The 9,561-nt window shown below is 36.6% G+C and overlaps 1 long non-coding RNA gene across 3 annotated transcripts; it reads left to right on the forward strand.

The window, feature by feature from the left end:
• The first annotated feature begins 1,947 nt into the window (after positions 1-1,947).
• Positions 1,948-7,940, forward strand: LOC112505729. 3 transcript variants are annotated; one of them, XR_003068433.1, is made up of 7 exons: positions 1,948-2,190; positions 2,315-3,386; positions 3,478-3,542; positions 3,800-3,862; positions 4,496-4,569; positions 4,850-4,904; positions 7,593-7,940. It is a non-coding gene; the product is annotated as an uncharacterized LOC112505729 (long non-coding RNA). The 3 variants fall into 3 exon arrangements; XR_003068434.1 differs by having other exon boundaries at positions 2,330-3,386; XR_003068432.1 differs by having other exon boundaries at positions 1,948-3,386.
• Positions 7,941-9,561: the final 1,621 nt, after the last annotated feature.

Raw genomic sequence — 9,561 nt, forward strand, 5'->3', positions numbered from 1 at the left:
AAAATGTGAAGGTGGATTTAGAAGTTACATAATAATCGCAATGCCTAAATCTGAATCGATTACCAACCCCTTTCACAATTTTTTTTAAAAAAACGACTTCCGAGTCCAAACTACTTAACACTCCAAGTATAGACCTTAGTCAACAATCTAAGTCTAAGAAAAGGATTGCCAATTATATCCTCAAATAATTTCTAGAGTAATACAATACTTCTTGCAAATAGAGGTAAATTCTCAGCGACGATTTTCTTTTAAAGGTTTCTATACGGCGTGAAAAGCACACCTAAAAATGTGGTTCTCTTCATTCTAGAGTTTTGGGATGATACAAGGCGCCAACAATGTTCTTTCTAGAGATGGATGGTAAAGGAATATTGTATTAATCTGTGGATGCCATTGTAATTACATGGGACAACATAGAAGGGATTGATCCAGAAAAGTTATGAACCAAGGACTTAGTAGTGTAAAAGTACATCTTACACATTGAGGTAGTCAGATCTCAAGGAGAACATGCTACTATGATTATCCTTATCAGTTCCTTCATCAAATTTAACGGAGTTTGGCCAACAATAATAAAATAAGTTTTAGTAGTGCAGTTTCTCATTAAACTACATAATAACATCGAGTAAGACTAATAACCCATGTAACAAACAACTGTATGTTACCCTAACAGCCAAAAATGTTCAACCTCAAAAATCTCAACTAATAGTTCGTGCTGGTTGTTGGAGATAGTTTTCTACCAAGTACCCAAAACTAATATAATCAATCTTTGAGGAAAAGGGAAGGTGAAGTCACTATGCAGGGATTAAGATAAATCCCTAGCTCCGGATTGATGCAGACAAAACATATCCAACTGGTGCTAGACGAAAGCAGGCGAAGAAACAGCACGAACTCTGCTGTCTTGGACGACCTACTGCGAAGAAACAGCATAGCAAGGCTGTTGCCTGCTGTTGCTGTTTGCTGCTTTGGCGAGGGAGCGATAACACGCGCAGCAAAGCTGCTGTTGAGCGGCAAGGACTGGAGAAACAGCACAGCAAGGCTGTTGCCTGCTGTTGCTGTTCGCTGCTCGCGAAGGACCCGCAGCTCCTCCTTGCTGCGGCTGTTTTTGGACAGCAATAAAGAAAGCAAAATCGCTGCCTACTGCTGCTGCTGCTGTTGGATGATCCGAGAGCGCAAAGAAACGCAGACCGCTTGCTGCTGATGCTGTGCTGATCTGAGAAGGCGTGCAGCAAGCGCACAGCTTGCTGTTGCTGCTGGACTGGTCGGAGGAGGTGTGCAGCAAGCGCAGACAGCTTGCTGCTGCTGCTTGTCGAGAAGAAAACAGGTAAACAGCCCCTTGCTTGCTGTTGGTCGGCAGAGGAGAGGCGAAATGCAGGCAGCGATTGTTGCTGTAAAAGGTCGTAGCTCCGAAGAAGATGGGCCGATCTCTCTCCTTTTCAACAGCGGCTAACTTGTTGCTTCAACTGAGATCTCCACTCGGCTCCAACCCTCCCTCTTTTTTCTTTCCTTCCTTCCCTCTTCCCTAAGATTTCCTTTTTCTTATCCTCTTTTTTTTTCCAAACGACTCAAAAAGGAGGATTCAACCCAAACCCCCCCAAATAATCTTACTTTACACAAAAAGGGATGGGACATGGTAGGGTTATAGGGCTGACAACCCCACCTCCATAAGTCAATACTTTACAGCTCTCATTTCCCAAAGCACTTAAAGACTATATATCTATACTATCTTATAATGCATTTGGCTAAAACTCTTAAACTCTTAAACTCTTAATCTCTTAAAAACAACTTCTATTGCTTTAGGTACAACCTACTAAAGCATACTATCCTAAACCCCCCTTCCTAAATCCAATCCCATTTTTATCGCCCCTAACCCAATCCCATTTTATCGCTCATAATTTCCAATCCCATTTTTATCTATCGCAACCCTAATCCCATCGCCCCTAACCCAATCGATGAATCGATGAAATCGTTTAATTCCCAATCCCATTTTTATCGCAACCCTAACCCAATTCGATGAAATTGTTTAATTCGATTGAGATGATATCGACTCTGCTTTGCAGATTACGATTGAGGGTTTTGCAGATTATGATTTCATCGCCCCATACATTCTCATCGATTCCCTCCTGGAGTGACGATTTAGAAGTTGACGATTCACCCCCAATCCATGCTTCAAATACGGCTAGGATTCCAATCAAGGTAATTTTTTTGGTTTCCATCTTCATTTGGTTGGTTAGAGTTTATGAGTTTTCTATGGGTTAACATTCAAATTAATTGTTTCTGTGTGTTGATTCCTTTCAAAATCTTCATTTATGTGGGTTAGGGTTCTTGTGTGCAGAAACTTCATCTCCTTTCTTCACCGAATAGGGATGGCCCTGTTTCCTGGTTTGAATAAATCTTCTTCTAATTCCTTTTTTCGCTTTGTTTATTTAATGTTTTCATAGATTTATCTATTTTTTAATTTCATTATTGTTTTACACAACGTCGAATTATTGTTCTACACCAAGTCTGTTTTTATTATCTAGAGGTCTAATTACTTAAATGTTTTTAAGTCGAACTGAAGATGATTCTGCTGTTACCGGGTACATTTACATTTTGATTTTTGCACACTCTATATCTCGAAGCAAAGCTGTTTTTATATGCTTACAGAACAACTTGTCATATGTTTCGGTTGTGTTTTCTTTCTTGACCTATTCAGCAGACATCAGAGATGACTACAACAATGGTTGATCTTCAAATCATCCCATTACATAACTGCACCAAATGTATAAGAAAGGTCAAAAAGACACTTTGTCGGTTTGATGGTGTCAAATTGTTAGATGTCGACTCTGAAAATGGGAAATTCACCATCGAAACTACTAGACACCCTGAAGAAATCAGGGATGCTCTTCAACACAAGTTTGCTGGGAAATTCTTTTTTTCTGTCCAAAAGGATCAACCATTCGAATCCATTCTCGACTTTGGTGTTTTGTTGATTGGGATGGAGCCTTAAGGTCGGTAGAAACATTAACATTCTACTTAAATTAGGGAATCAGGTGACGAGAAATCGTTCCATGATTCTAGGTTTTGATTACTTGGAAGTTCTATTTTCCACACATTCAATCTCAAAGACTGGTTTCATTTTGGGACAAAAGTTTTTTATCTGTAGTAGGACATAACACAGTTTTTGCTTGCACACATTTCGATTTCTTGCAAATATCAATAATTTGAATTGAAACAATTTGTTCCAGGCTGACCACCAGATATATATATATATATATATATATATCGAATCTAATACACACCGTTCTTTCTTACAACTTGTATTTGACGAGTTACAAGAGAGAGTTCGTGAAAGGGTGGAGAAAGAAACGGAAAGGCGTAAATGTCTTGCAGATGACTTGAGCACTTCTAAGGTTTGACTATATGTCTTTGTTGAAATGTGTATAGGACTGCTGACACTGGGGGTTGTTCTTATTAATTTAATTTCGGTTTGTCTTGCTGCAGGAAATTACTTCATCTTCACGATGGGAGGACCTTAAACCCCTATTTGAAGATATACTGGAAAGCTGGTATTTTTTGTTTCTATGCATTTAGTTTTGACATTTGAGACAACAGTTTTGCTTCAAAGCTAAAACTGTCTTACCTGTTGTTTGATTTTCCTGGTCATCCAATATGGCTCTTAATYCATTGTTGTTTTCCTTAATGAGCACCCTCTCCATTGTTAATTTATCTTTAATAAGTACCTAGAGAAGTTATATGAAGTAAGATCTCTCCGCATGTATTGTTATATAATTTACTTATTCTCAATATATTTTTGCCGGTACAGTAAAATCTGGATCATGATTATGTTTTTTCTGATGACTCCGGGCCATGTATTCAACACTTACCGGTAAGAGCTTACCGGATAAATTGTTATACACGATGTCGTTTTAATTTGTTTCAATGCCTTGGGTTTGTGTATAGTTCTCTAAATCTAGGGACCAGTCTCATATTTTTTTGGTAGCATATTGTATCAAGGCATGAAGCCAATATCTCATGGTCAACAAAGGTGGACTGTTGGAAGGCTAAACTTATCAGCTAAGATGTGAAATTTAATGTCCATAATATTTTTTCTTTATATGGTTAGTAAGAAGGAATTTTGTATAAGGATATTTGGATCTTCAACATTATAATAGTCTATCCAAATCAATGGAATCATGTTTTGGAAAGGTATTTTATTTTTATTTTGGGATAATTTTCACTTGTAATTATTTGTTTTGTCTTTATTTTGTTGGTTTGTTTGTCTTAATTTATGAGCTCATCATGTTTTGGATACGATTGTAGTGTGAAGTGTTAGTTGAAATGTTAGATGCTATAGTGTATTATCCTTACACGRCTTGTCATATTATTCTTGATTGAATATTATTGTGCTTTTAATTTATAGGACAACAAAATGCAAGGATTTAGATTTGTTTGTTTTGTTTGCAATGCTTAAGGATTTAGTTCTAAGATCTAATTTATCTGATGAAATATCAATTTGCAGGTGATTATTTGTTGCATGCGACATTTGCAGGTCTAACCTGTAATCTACAATAGTTCTGTTTTGAACCCGATAAGGTACAAAGCCTTCTGCATTTCTGACTTTTGGTAGGGTACCATGTTTTTTCCAAGTTGCTTTCTCTAACTTCCTTTATGATCATTTTGTGGATTTTAGTTTGATGCTTCTAGCTTGATAAACTTATGGAATATCCTAATCTTTAGTTTATGTGGGTTGAGGAAGGATCAAACGGAGAGGGAATTGGATGAGAATAGCCAAGTTAAATGTGACATTTTTTTACCATAACTTGACAGGTTGCGAGCATAATGTCATGTTATAGAATTTTTTTTATTATTTCAGGTGAGCTTCATTCTTACCATCTTCAGGATGATAGGATGACTTGGACGATAATAAGGTATCTTGTATGATGTGTTTGTTGTAAAGTTACTTTTTTGTAATTTTATCTTGATCTACTTATGCGTGATTTTTAACCAAAATTTCCTTGTCATTTATTGTTTATTTTCACTATTATGATGCATCTCTATAATATGGTCTTAGGGATGCAAAAATTATTTCGTGGTTAAAGAACGGATGCAAAAATTATGGACTTAGGGTCGTATACCAAAGGCCTACCGAGTAAGTAATCCACCAAGAGTCACCATTCTAACTTTCCTTTACCGGGTAACAATCCTTGCCAAAATTATTTTGTAGCTATCAAGAACAGAGAGACTCCGGTTCCGCTTACCCGGGTAAGATTTTACGGGTAAAATTCAACACTATCACTTACTTACCGGGTAAGATCAAAACAAAATCGTATGCAACAATYTATCCGGTAAAAGCTAACCGTGGTAAAAGCCGTCGTTCTCACTTACCGGGTAAGACTCTCGGTCCTTACCTTCGCTCTTACCGGGTAAGATTTTTGGTCTTTCCATATTCATCCGGTAAGGTAATGTGACTTGGTAAGCCCTTACCTGGATAAGGGTTTGGTAAACGGCCCCTTAGTCTTAAAAACTTTGCAGATCTTAAGCAAGCAATAGTATTGGTAATTAAGACTGCATTCTGTTTGGGACACACATCTTTGGGACTGCACACACATCTGGCCACATGTTTGGGACACACATCTGTGGTTTGCAACAAGATTGCATTATGTTTTAACACTGGTTTAAACAGCCCCTTTGTTCTGTTTTGAAGATGTTTTAATTGGCATTTGAACCTGTGTAGTAGTAGTAGTAGGATGATAGTCTAACTTTAGTCCATGGGCTATTGATCTTTGATCTGGCCCACATTGGTACCACAACTTACAACCACACCACCTTCAACTTACAACCACCCATTTTGAGAATATTGGAGAACCATGAACATGTTGTTGCTGGTGGTAATCAAAGCTACTGAGAACCAACATTATTGTTGTTGTCATAGTGTTTGTGTTGCATAGGTGCCAATTTTCCACTTTACATAAATTATGATCATATTGCTGTAGTATTTAGATAAACCTTCCATTTATCGGTAAAATTTGAACTACTGATTTTTCAAGCCCACTTACAAGAAAGAATGCCACAGGTCACATAGCCTGAAATAATAGAATATCTTTCAAGCCCATTCTTGGATTTTATTTATTTATTTATTTATGGCTCAATGCTCATACAAAGCTTCAGCTGCCTCTTTATTCTTACTTTGTCCAAGGTATACCATTGCCTGACACTCTTGGTTTGATGAAGCATGGGTTGGATACTTAATTTGTCCAAGGTATACCATTGCATGACACTCTTGGTTTGATGAAGCATGGGTTGGATACTTAATTTGGTTTCATCATTCGCTTATCCAAAATTTTGACCTATTTCACTTGTAACAATTTTGCCAAGGATTGAAAAAGGAAATTTCAGGTATGTTGTGATTGGATCTTAACTACCATATTCTGAGGTGATATGGTTTAAAGTATAATACTTTTAGATGTTATCTTTCTACCTAGCTGTTGTTCCACTTTAAATGTCAATACAGTGGCCATATTAAGTCTAAGAATCAATATAGTAGCCATATGCAGTTTAAATAGGCTCCTCCCACTTCTGTTTCTGTTTACACTGCTTCATATTAACTAAGCTTTTTTTAAGTTTTTGAGTTTGTATGGTAGGTTATGTCTACAGCACCTGTTAAATGTCAACAACAGGTGTTAAATTTCAACAGCAGAGTGTTGTGTGTGTGTGTTCTGTGTGTACATTATACTTCAAATAGAAAATGACAACCAAACAGCCCTGTTATGTCTTGATATTTCCATTTATATGTTTATATGAACAAACTTGGTTTAATGAACCAACTTGATATTTCCATTTCCTGTTTAAATGGATTGTTTGCCAAAACAGCAACATGTGTGTGCATATGTATTTCTACACTCATATATTAATGTATACAGAGGTCTAATCTATATGTGTGCACATATATCCTACTGTTCCATGATCACATATGTTGCAGTTAATTTTTTTTAGCTATAGAATGCCTTACCTAAGTTGAAGCCCACTCTAAGCTGTTTGTCACAGCCACTTTCTGCCCCCCCCCCCCCAAAGCATGACTTTGACTATATTTGAACTAATCTAACTTTTTGTAGACGCTGCATAATGCCTGTTTTTCTCCTAAAGGTTCACTATTCACTAATTACACTTTGTTGACTGAGGTTCTTTGTGTTCCACTGTTAGGGGTTGTTTACAAAGTTTTCAAATGTGGTGAGCCCACTCATTAACTTGCTACATATTCTGTTCAGGATTTTTGAATATAACATACCTATTTTGATTTTAAACCACATGAACATGCCTAAGTTGAAGCCCACTTTAAGCTGTTAGTCACAACCACTTTATGCTCCCCCCCCCACCCAAAAAAAGCATGACTTTGAGAGGGTAATGTTGGCTTTGGTTTGGTTTAGAGCATGCAATTGATGTTCGTCTTGTTATAAATCATTTGATGCATTCTATCATATCTGTATTGATACATGAACTTGGGCATGCCCTTGCTGCTACAAGTCAAAGTGTTCATGACTGTTGCAAACAGTCAAATTGGTCATTGGTAGTTTTTTTTAATTCCCTTTTCTTTCTTTTTGATTGATATCATGTTTCAGGAAGCAAAACAGAGAAGCATTGTCGAAGTTCAAGCATTCAAGTGTTTGGTAAATGATACCTACAGTCAGGAGTTATGAACAGTCGATTTCACAAACCACAAGTCTGGACGCAGTCTTAAGTTTGATTGCACAGTCCAGACTTTAGACAACCAATTTTCAAGGTAAATCATGCCTTTTCTAAAGAGGATTAATCAAATGAAGAACATGTAGTCCATACAAGAGTTGGGAACAATGATTTCAAGAGTCTGAGACTTTAGCATATGGCTGTTAGCTTAAAAAGGCAGATTTTATTCAAGTCTCCTGTGTGGCAAAAAAAATTATGAAATTCTTATTCAATATTATTATATATCATTAAGGGTCATTGTTGATGAGTTTTACGTGATGAATAAAATATAATCAACAATTATATTATTACACATTTTGTACCATATGTTTCTATTAAAACCATTAAGCCATTTTTTGCAGGAAATATTTACGGATGAGTGCATCACAAAAAACAAACAACAGTTTGGATATACAAATGAACATTATTTTACAAACGATTGTATTTCTTTGTTCATTCAAGAATTTCAAGTTTTGTAATGAGCTCCGAGTAGATGGTTTCATAAACCCGACATGTGTGCAATTTTTTGTTCATTTGGTCTTGTTAACAAACAAAATTAATCTTCACCTTTATATATTAATTGACTTGTAAAATAACCACACAAACTCATGATTCAAAGTCAAACTAATGTTTCCGGATTGTGATTTACCCGCGCTGCATCGCGCGGGTACACCACTAGTATATATATATATATATATATATATGTATATACACACACACAAGGAGTTAATTAAATGAGCCATGTGCTTCTAAGTTTTTGGGTGTTACATGAAAGTCAACCAGAGTTTCTCTGGTCTGTTTTTTATAAAAAGATTCTAAGTATAAAACTCGTTTTTTTAAAACTTCAAAAGCATGATTTTGACATAAAAGCTCTTATCAAAAGATACAAAACCTTTAATCCAATTTAACATATATAGTAAAAACTTGCTCATCCTCCAAATCAAATACCAGAATCCTCTTGTCCAATATTGAGGACCAACCAGACTTGGAATATATTTCAAAATCTAAGATCAGAGYCTCTCTGATTCCTCATGAAAACAATCATTCTGGTTCAAAACACTTTTAACCAATATCAATGGCCATAGGCCAAGTTTTCCCCTTCTCAAGGGAGAAACTATGTCCTTTAGGACCAGAGCCCCTGTGGTTGTATTGACCAGAGCCTCTCTGGTTGAACCAACTAGACTTAGAATATATTTCAACACATGACCAAAGCTCCTCTGGTCTCTCTTCCAGAGCTTATGGTCTTCACGACCAGAGCATCTGGTTCCAAACCATAGAAAATAATTCAACATCCAGGACCAGAGCCCCTCTGGTCTCTCTTCCAGAGCTTCTGGTTTCGCGACCAGAGCCTCTGGTTTCACTAACCAGACTTAAAATATAATTCGACATTCAAAAACTAAAATATGAGACATAAGACTACTAAGGTTTTATAGATGACCTAAAAATGAAGCCATCCATATAAAGAGCTCGAAATTTAGTCGAGTATTTTACCTCCAATCGTCAATAAACGGAGCTTTTCAGATCCGAACTTCACCCTCCGATTTCTCCTTCGACTCTTAACGAAAGTTTGGTTTTCTTGAAGCAAGAATGGAGAGCAAAGTGTAGTCTATATGTATATTGAAATTTTTGTCGTAATAGTTGAATATTCAGACCAATAGGGAGCTTCAAAGGAGAGGTCGTTTTCGTACTTCTAAATTTGCAGGTCTGATGCATATTTACAAAACAGGTCTGATGCATATTTACAAAACAGGTCCTTCTGAATTGCAGGTCTGATGCATATTGACAAAACAGGTCCTTCTGATTTGGACCTGCTTACATCTGACCCAACCCTTTAACTATCGCGAATTTACAACTTTCACCCATGTC

This window comes from Cynara cardunculus, assembly GCF_001531365.2.
Source record: "Cynara cardunculus var. scolymus isolate 2C chromosome LG 2, CcrdV1, whole genome shotgun sequence".
Taxonomy (NCBI): domain Eukaryota; kingdom Viridiplantae; phylum Streptophyta; class Magnoliopsida; order Asterales; family Asteraceae; genus Cynara; species Cynara cardunculus.